The following is an 8,033-nucleotide window of genomic DNA, read 5'->3' as shown; positions in this document are numbered from 1 at the left end:
ATAAGCAAATAAATAAATGGGGATATTGTACGGCATGTGAATCACATCACATTAGAGGTGTTAACCACCCCCCCAACACACACACACACACACAAGTGCTCATGGAGTCTCCATCTCACCACGGTGCTTTGGGGTGTGGCAGCAGAAGAAAGGTCACCAGGAGCAGTAGCCTAGCTCTTACTCGCACTAGCCCGGTCGGGGATACATGGCTGTTCTCACCTTCCAGGAGATGGGTATAACCCTCACAGAGGCTCAGAAAGGATGGAGAACCACACTAGCCCCATATGCCACAGAAGGGAAATGTTCTCAAGTGTTAAAGGCTCAGATCTCCTGTCCGTAGGAGCCTGCGTCCGCAGCGGTTATAGAGCGATTTTAGGTTCACAGCAGAACTGAGTGGGAGGTCCGAGATTTCCCATATCTCCCCTGTCCCCACACAGGCACGGCCTCCCTGTCATCAATGTCCCCCACCAGAGCGGTACATTTGTTACAAGTGGTGAACTTACACTGACACATCATTATCACCCAAGTCCATTGTCAACATGAGGGTTCGCTCTGGGTGTTGTACATTCCATGAATCTGCACAAATGTATAATGACATGTACCCACTGCTGTAGTATCATATACAGTAGTTTCTCTGCCCTATAAAATCCTGTCTCCCAACTTTCGGGAACCACAGTGAGATGCTTTAAAGCAGTAGCTTGAAAGTCCTCCTTGGCGCACTTCCGTGGCTCCGAAGGTCCTCGGCCTCCTGGGCATAAAAAATGAAGTGTATCACAGAACCATGGCATAGCCCAAGTGTAGCTATAGGAAGACTCACACAAAATGACTACACTTGGGTCTTTTGGGTGGTGCATTTCTCCCCTTGCCTTGTGCAAAGCAAACCCCAGGAACAGAGTGGGGCATTTACACACATCTGCATAGGAAAAGATCTGGAAGGTCACTCTTTACAGGGTAAAGAGCTCCTGCCTGAGCTGTGGGGATTCAGTTGTAAAGGACAGCGATGGTGAGGAAGAGAACTTCCCTCCAACTTTATACATATGATATAACATTTGGAAAAAAAAAATTACAACCGGCATGCATTACGTTACATTTCAAATTTATTTTTTAGGATTTTTTTTTATTTAAAAAATGTTTTTAATATTTATTTTTGAGAGAGAGAGGGAGAGACAGAGTGCAAGTGGGGGAGGGGCAGAGAGCGAGGGAGTTACAGAATCCCAAGCAGGCTCCAGGCTCCAAGCTGTCGGCACAGAAGCCAGAAAGAGACAGGAGATCATCCCCTGAGTCGAAGTTGGACGCTTAACTGACTGAGCCACCCAGGTACCCCCAATTTTTTTTTTCAAGATGTAAAAAATAATCTCTACATCCTAGGTGGGGCTGGGGCTCAAACTCAACCCTGAGATCAAGACTCAGCACTTTCCATTAGCAAACCGCTGACAGAGTTTAACTGGGTAGAGAAATTCAAGGTGATTTTATTTCATTTTTGCTTTTCTTTCTTTGCTCGAGTCTCAACAAGGAACACATATCACTTTTACAAACGTTATTTTGAAACGTCACTCGAAACCAAAACAAAAACCAAAATGAAACAAAACCTCAAAATGAAGCAGTCTAGCTGCTTTGGGTTCTGTGGCCTCCCCACCCTCGCTGTGCTGGGGCTGGCTTTGCACAGAAGCTGACCTCTCTCAAGCGGCACCCTTGAAGACAAAAATCACCGGAGAAGCCGGGTCAGCAAGTCTGTGGGAGGCCACACGGGCCAGCGGGGGAGAAATGCTCAGATAAGCTCAAGGCCTTGCTTCCCCTGGATTTTTGTTCTTTTGAAGAAGCACCTCTTGGCCCGAGGGTATCTGGAAACTCCTCCCAGAAGACCTGCTCTTTGCCTGATCAGGTCTAGTAGGTGCAAGATTAATGTTTACTTGAATTAAGTTATCAGAGAGAGAGAGAGAGAGAGAGAGAGAGAGCGAGCTGGGGTGGGGAAAGGCTGCTCCCAGCAAATGGGAGTCACGACAGAGATGGGTGTGTGTTTGGGGGTGGCGGTAGATAACCTGAAGAGGTCTCTGTTTCCTGCTTGTGGCCACAGGTGATCTTCCAGAAGAACAGACCACAGTCTGGCTACGTTCAGACAAAAGATCTACGAGCTAGCTCTCATGCTGGGCAGGTCCAGCCCAGAAGCATTTGCCTCTGACTTCGTCAAAGCCCACATAGCAAGAGGGAGCGGCCTCGACCAAGGATGCAAAACCAGCAGTATAAGGAAGAGTTTTACTGCCAATACTGTTCTAGGTCCTGGGGAAATAGCTTTGGGTGAACAAGACACCATCACCTGCCCTCCCGGAGTCGACATTCCAGCTGGGCCCATTATAGTCCTCAGAAAAAGCCAAATACCAGCTCGAGGCAGTGGTGGGGAGATGTATGTGGAATAATACCACCAAGTGGTCAGCACCCATGTAACAACTCTGGTGGTGAGCAAACTGAGGTACTGGGAGGGAGTGGGGAGCTCAGGCTGCTGGAGTCACCACCACCACACCACGCACACTATGTGCCAGGGAGGTTTGAGTGCACGACGCACATCACCACGTTTAACCTTCCTCCGCTTCACTCCAGTGTAGCCAAGTACACGGAACAGTGCCCGACATGTTGAAGGAGCTCAAGAAATACCTGCAGAATGAACGAATGGGATTCCCATAGCAATCCTGTGAGCTGGGTATCATCATCGCCCCATTATCACTACAAATAACTGAGGTCCAGAGAGAAGTAGATTTCCTAGGCTCAAGGCTCAGGCTGTGTTCCCAAGCCCACAGGTCAATTTATACACTGTTTCGGTTTTCTATTACTGCTGTAACAAATTACCACAAATTTAGTGGATTGAAACAACACAATGGTTTTACGGTTGCAGAATTTAGAAGTCCAAAAACCAAGGTGTCAGGCACTTGTGTTCCTTTTCATAAACTGTAGGAGAGAATCCGTGTGCTTACATTTAACAGCTTCTAGTTCATTCCTTGGCTTGCGGCTGTATCACTGGGACCTCTGTTTCTGTCTGCACGTCTCCTGCTCTAATTCCTACGTCTCTCTTCTAAAGACCCTTGTGATTACCTTGGGCCCATGTGGATAATCCAGAACAGCTCCCTACCTGAAGATCCTTAATTTAATCACACCAACAAAGTCCCTTTTGTCCCATAAAGTAACATACTCACAGGTTCCGGGGGATTTGGATGTGGACGTCTTTGGTGGGTGGAGGAATTATTCAGCTTACCACACCCACCTGTCTAGCTTTACTGTAGTTTTGTTATTTTCCTTAAATATGCAAGGAAATGGAGAAGCCTATGTGTAGGTAAAATTCGAAAAAAGTGGACTAACTAAAAGCATCTGAGACTCCTGAGCAAGGAGGAAGGGGGATCGAACTTGCAGATATCAAAGGAGACTTGAATCTTACTTACAGCTTAGTTCAGTTTATTTTTTATTTAAGAATATTTGAAGCAAATACACAAAACGTTAACTAATTACGGATGACGGGAAATGGAAGTTTGCTATGTACTTATGTATTATGTATTTGATCTGTACTTATTGCATTAAAAACAAAAAAACACTGAAAGAGCCTGCATAGAAGAACACTGGGGTTTTGGAAGGCTGGAGAATACTGGCTCTGCCTGGGGCAGCTGAGACAAGTTACTTCGTCTCTCTGCGAGTCAGTTTCTCCCTTTCTAAGATGTGGCCAAGAATTATGATTGAGGGAGACCAACATACAAATAATGTGTAACAACATTCATTGACATTGTAACGACATTCACCTAGACCGGTGATTCTTACCTCGCAATGGCAGGGACCAGGCCATGGGGCCACCTGGGATTGCAGAGATGACGTGGAATAGGGCTGGGAAGCCCGCAGGATGGGGACCTGGCCGGCTTCTGTGCATAGCAGGGTTCCGCGCGGGACCACCCAGCCCAGCAAGGGAGGAAGCGGCAGCGCGGCACCGTCCCCTGGTGGCCGTAGACAGTATACGACGCACACGGCAAATCGAATGCACACACGTGAGGACTGAATATTCATGTTTAACACTCAGGAACTCTTCTTTCCCTTTAAATGTGGCATTCTGACCATAGTTATTGCTGTCAATCATATAAATACTGTGATTCCAAAGCCCCGAAAGAAGCCACAGATCAAGATACCTTCACAGGCGCAGGAGAATCCAGATTGCTATCGGGCATGCGCAAGTCTAAGAGGGCGGGGTCACAGAGTGTGAGACACTACGTCATTAGACTAATATAGTCTCAGCGGAAGACTTTGCGGCGGGCGGTAGCGTGGCCGAGTGGTCTAAGGCGCTGGATTTAGGCTCCAGTCATTTCGATGGCGTGGGTTCGAATCCCACCGCTGCCACACCCCTTCATGGTCTCACTTTTTCTTGAACCCTTCAATTTGTTTACCATCTCCTAATCCCTCTTCCTCTTTTCTCCTTTATGACTCTGTTTTTACAAATGAAATGGAGAGCAAGCGGGAAAAGCAAGAGACTGCAGCCCAGGCACTGCCTTTCCCTAGCCCAGTACACAAACCCACCAATCCTGCTATCTGAAAAACAAAAACAGAAGCGTCTCCTTATGTCCAAGGGGAAAGCATCTGAAATAACTTTAATAGTTCCCAACAGACTGCCTACATCTCTAATGCTTCCAGGGGCGGCCAGAGTGAGCAGGCCGCTTTACCCCTTAAGGACAAAGGTTAGGTGGGGGTGATTTTAATTATGACCTGAGTTGGGATGTTCCTTTCCCCGCACGCTCTGTATCCTATGGAGAGCTCCGGCTGACTCCACAAACCTCTGTTGGTAGAAAAGGTGTCAGGTGACCCTGTGGAAAGGTTGAGATTTCACGGGGCCTGCCCCACGTGTGGTATCAACCTTGAAGTTCCAGCTTCATTGATCCACCCCCTATTTGGCCTTCACGCTTGGTTCAGGGGCCCCTTGTTTGTTTGTTTGTTTGCTTGTTTATTCAATAACTATGAAGGGCCTACTATGTGCAAGAAACCAAGTTCGTCTTGAGGCTACAGAGCACACAGGCAGATAAGCTTCTCATCAGCTTTCCAGCTGTGGTAATTTCATTAATTACACCTGTGCGGAGTGTTACGCAGGGCACAACATGCTCACCTGGCTCAGGGTCAACCTAGGATGTGTCATTTCTCTGGGACTTGAAATTGAGAGATTAGGTATGTGAAGTTGGGAGAGAGGAGCTCAGGAAGAGGAATCAGATTGTGGAAAATCCTGGTGGCAATCAAGAGCCTGGTGAGTTTGAGATGCTTTGAAGGCAATTCAGGGCAGCTGAGCAGAGAGCGGCAGGGACTAATGGCAAGAGATGAGGCTGAGTGTTAGGCAAGCAGGGTCATGAATGCTAAGCTAAGGCCCTGAACTTGTTCCTGAGGGCAGTGAGACCATCAAAAGGTTTTAAGATGGAGGGTGGCATGTTCCAATTTGGGGTTTAGAAAGTTCCTTCTGGCAGCAGGAAGGTTCCATTCAAAGCCTACTTCAGTTGTCTAGGAGAAAGGAGAGTGGCTTGCAGCATGGTTGTGACAGTGTGTAGGACAGAGAGATGTTTTGGAAGTGAGTCTGACCAGACTCACTGAAGAAGGTATGAAGAAGAAGGACATGTCAAAGTGATGACCAGGTTTTGGACTTGAGCCACTAGATGGTGGCTCTGGTGGTGCCTCTTCTTTCCCTCGGAGGGAATATAGGATGAAGAGGAATTTGTGTAAAGATACTTTCAGCTTGATTCACAATGAGCGTGAGATGTGAGACATGGGCTTGAGGAGGAGGTTGGACATAGAAGTCTGGAGGTCAAGAGAACACTCTAAACAAATGATACAGACTTGGGAGGCAGTGGAATAGATGTATTTGCTCAGGAAGAGTGCACAGGGGCAGTAGAGGGGCCAAGACAGAGTCCTGAGGAACGTCATCTTAAATAGAGGGCAGTAGGAGGGGTGCCTGGGCGCTTGAGTCAGGTAAGCACCGAGTTTGGCTCAGGTCATGATCTTGCGGTCCGTGAGTTTGAGTCCCGCGTCGGGCTCTGTGCTGACAGCTCCGAGCCTGGAGCCTGCTTCAGATTCTGTGTCTCCTTCTCTCTCTGCCCCTCTCCCGCTCACACTCTGTCTCTCTCTCAAAAATAAATAATAAAACATTTTTTAAAAATGGGGGACAGAAGAGAGGAGACAAAGAAGGACTGGTCAGAGACATAGGTGGAAAACAGGTGTGGTGTCACATAAGCCAAAAAGAGTATTGCAAACAGGAAGTAGCCAACCATGTTGAACACTGCTAAGAGGCTTGGCAAGATAAAGACTAAAAAATATCCATTGGACTTATGATTTATGGACAAGGTCATTGACCCTGATTAAAGGCATATTGAATGAGTTGAAGAGAAGAAACAGAAACATATGTGTGGACAACTGAACACAAAATTTGATTTTGAGGAGGAAAGCCGTAGGAGCACTAGTGAGAGAGGAAATGGGGAGTTAAGTGAGGATATTTTTCAGATGAGAGAGACTGGAGGATAATTTTTATTTGTTTTTTAGTAAACCCTACAGCCAACATGGGGCTGGAACTCAGGTCCCTGAGATCATGCTCTTTCCACTGAGTCAGCCAGACACCCTGAAACTGGGGGATATTTTAGACACCTGGCCTTGCATCTACAACAGGGAATAGTTTCACCGATGATTTTTTTTTTAAGTTTATTTATTTTGAGGGAGAGAGAGACAGCGTGCTTGGAAGGGGCAGAGAGAGAGAGGAGAGAGAATCCCAAGCAGGCTCTGCACACTGCAGAGCCTGATGTGGGGTTCGAACTCACAAAATGTGAGACCGTGACCTGAGCCAAAATCAAGAGTCAGATAAATGCCTAACCAACTGAGCCACCCAGGCACCCCTTCAGGGTATAGTTTCAGCACTCACAGTGGAAAGCTCATGGATTTACCTTTGATGATCCATTCTGATTGGCTGCTCACACTGCCAGCTCTATTTTCTGCATTCATGTTGCTTTTGCTCAGTGTTTCCAAGTAAGCTAGGCCTTCCTACCTCTCTCAGAACCTCATGCATGGAGGGCTGGTTATCTGAGCTGCCTCTAAAATCCTCACAGGAACTCTGTCTGTTGGGTGCAGGTGCTGCCTCCTTTTCGTTTGGGTGAAAACATGAAACGAGGGAAGCTTTCTTGGCATAGTGACCCACACAGCCCCCAGGCCCAGGGTGTAGATGTTCAGAGCCTCAGGAAACAGATGACTTAGAGAAATGGAGAGAACAAAGGAATTGATTTTCCTTTTGTTTTCTGAAAGCTGTTTTGGCAGTAGACAAAAGGTGTAGAAGATTATGCGAACAGTGAAAGTCTGTTTTCCTGGCTCTGGGAACGATTTCTCAGGATTGATAGAGGAAAGTCAAAGAAGAAGGAGGTGAGTTTAGATGCAAATATGTTACTGAGAAGAAAGGGAGCCCAAGGGCTGCCAGCCCCAAATGGCCTGAGGTAGACACCAGAGCTCAAACTAAGCTGTGAGATGGCTGAGGTGCAGAAGAGCAGAAATAACCATGGGCGTTGGGCCAGTGGGCCTTGGACAGCGCCTCCAAATTACTTCAGCTGCAGAGGAGTAACCCCCACCCTTTTTAGTTAGACACACCCCCAGATTCCTCATCTGTAAAATGGGAATGATAAAACCTACTGTAAGGGTAGCCCTAAGAATTAAATAAGAGCATACAGGGATGCCTGGGTGGCTCAGTCAGTTGAGCGCCCGACTTTGGCTCAGGTCATGAGCTCACAGCTTGTGAGTTGGAGCCCTGCGTTGGGGTCTGTGCTGACAGCTCAGAGCCTGGATCCTGCTTTGGATTCTGTGCCTCCCTCTCTTTCTGCCCCAACCTACTCGCATTCTGTCTCTGTCTCCCTCAAAAATAACATCAAAAAAAAAAAAAAATGAAAAGAAAAGAATTAAATAAGGGCATACAGATGAAAGCCCTTTCAAACTGTCAAGCATTAAAACAGACATAAAGGATTATTACTGAGCTTTGAAAAATTATATGCACACAAGCAGTT

At 47.1% G+C, this 8,033-nt stretch overlaps 1 non-coding gene across 1 annotated transcript; it reads left to right on the top strand.

Moving 5' to 3' along the window:
• The first annotated feature begins 4,283 nt into the window (after window positions 1-4,283).
• Window positions 4,284-4,365, top strand: TRNAL-UAG (transfer RNA leucine (anticodon UAG)). The gene has a single exon. It is a non-coding gene; the product is annotated as a tRNA-Leu (tRNA).
• Window positions 4,366-8,033: the final 3,668 nt, after the last annotated feature.

The sequence above is a fragment of the Acinonyx jubatus genome, chromosome E3 (assembly GCF_027475565.1).
Source record: "Acinonyx jubatus isolate Ajub_Pintada_27869175 chromosome E3, VMU_Ajub_asm_v1.0, whole genome shotgun sequence".
NCBI classification, from domain to species: Eukaryota; Metazoa; Chordata; class Mammalia; order Carnivora; family Felidae; genus Acinonyx; species Acinonyx jubatus.
This window is presented reverse-complemented; position numbering and strand designations above follow the sequence as displayed.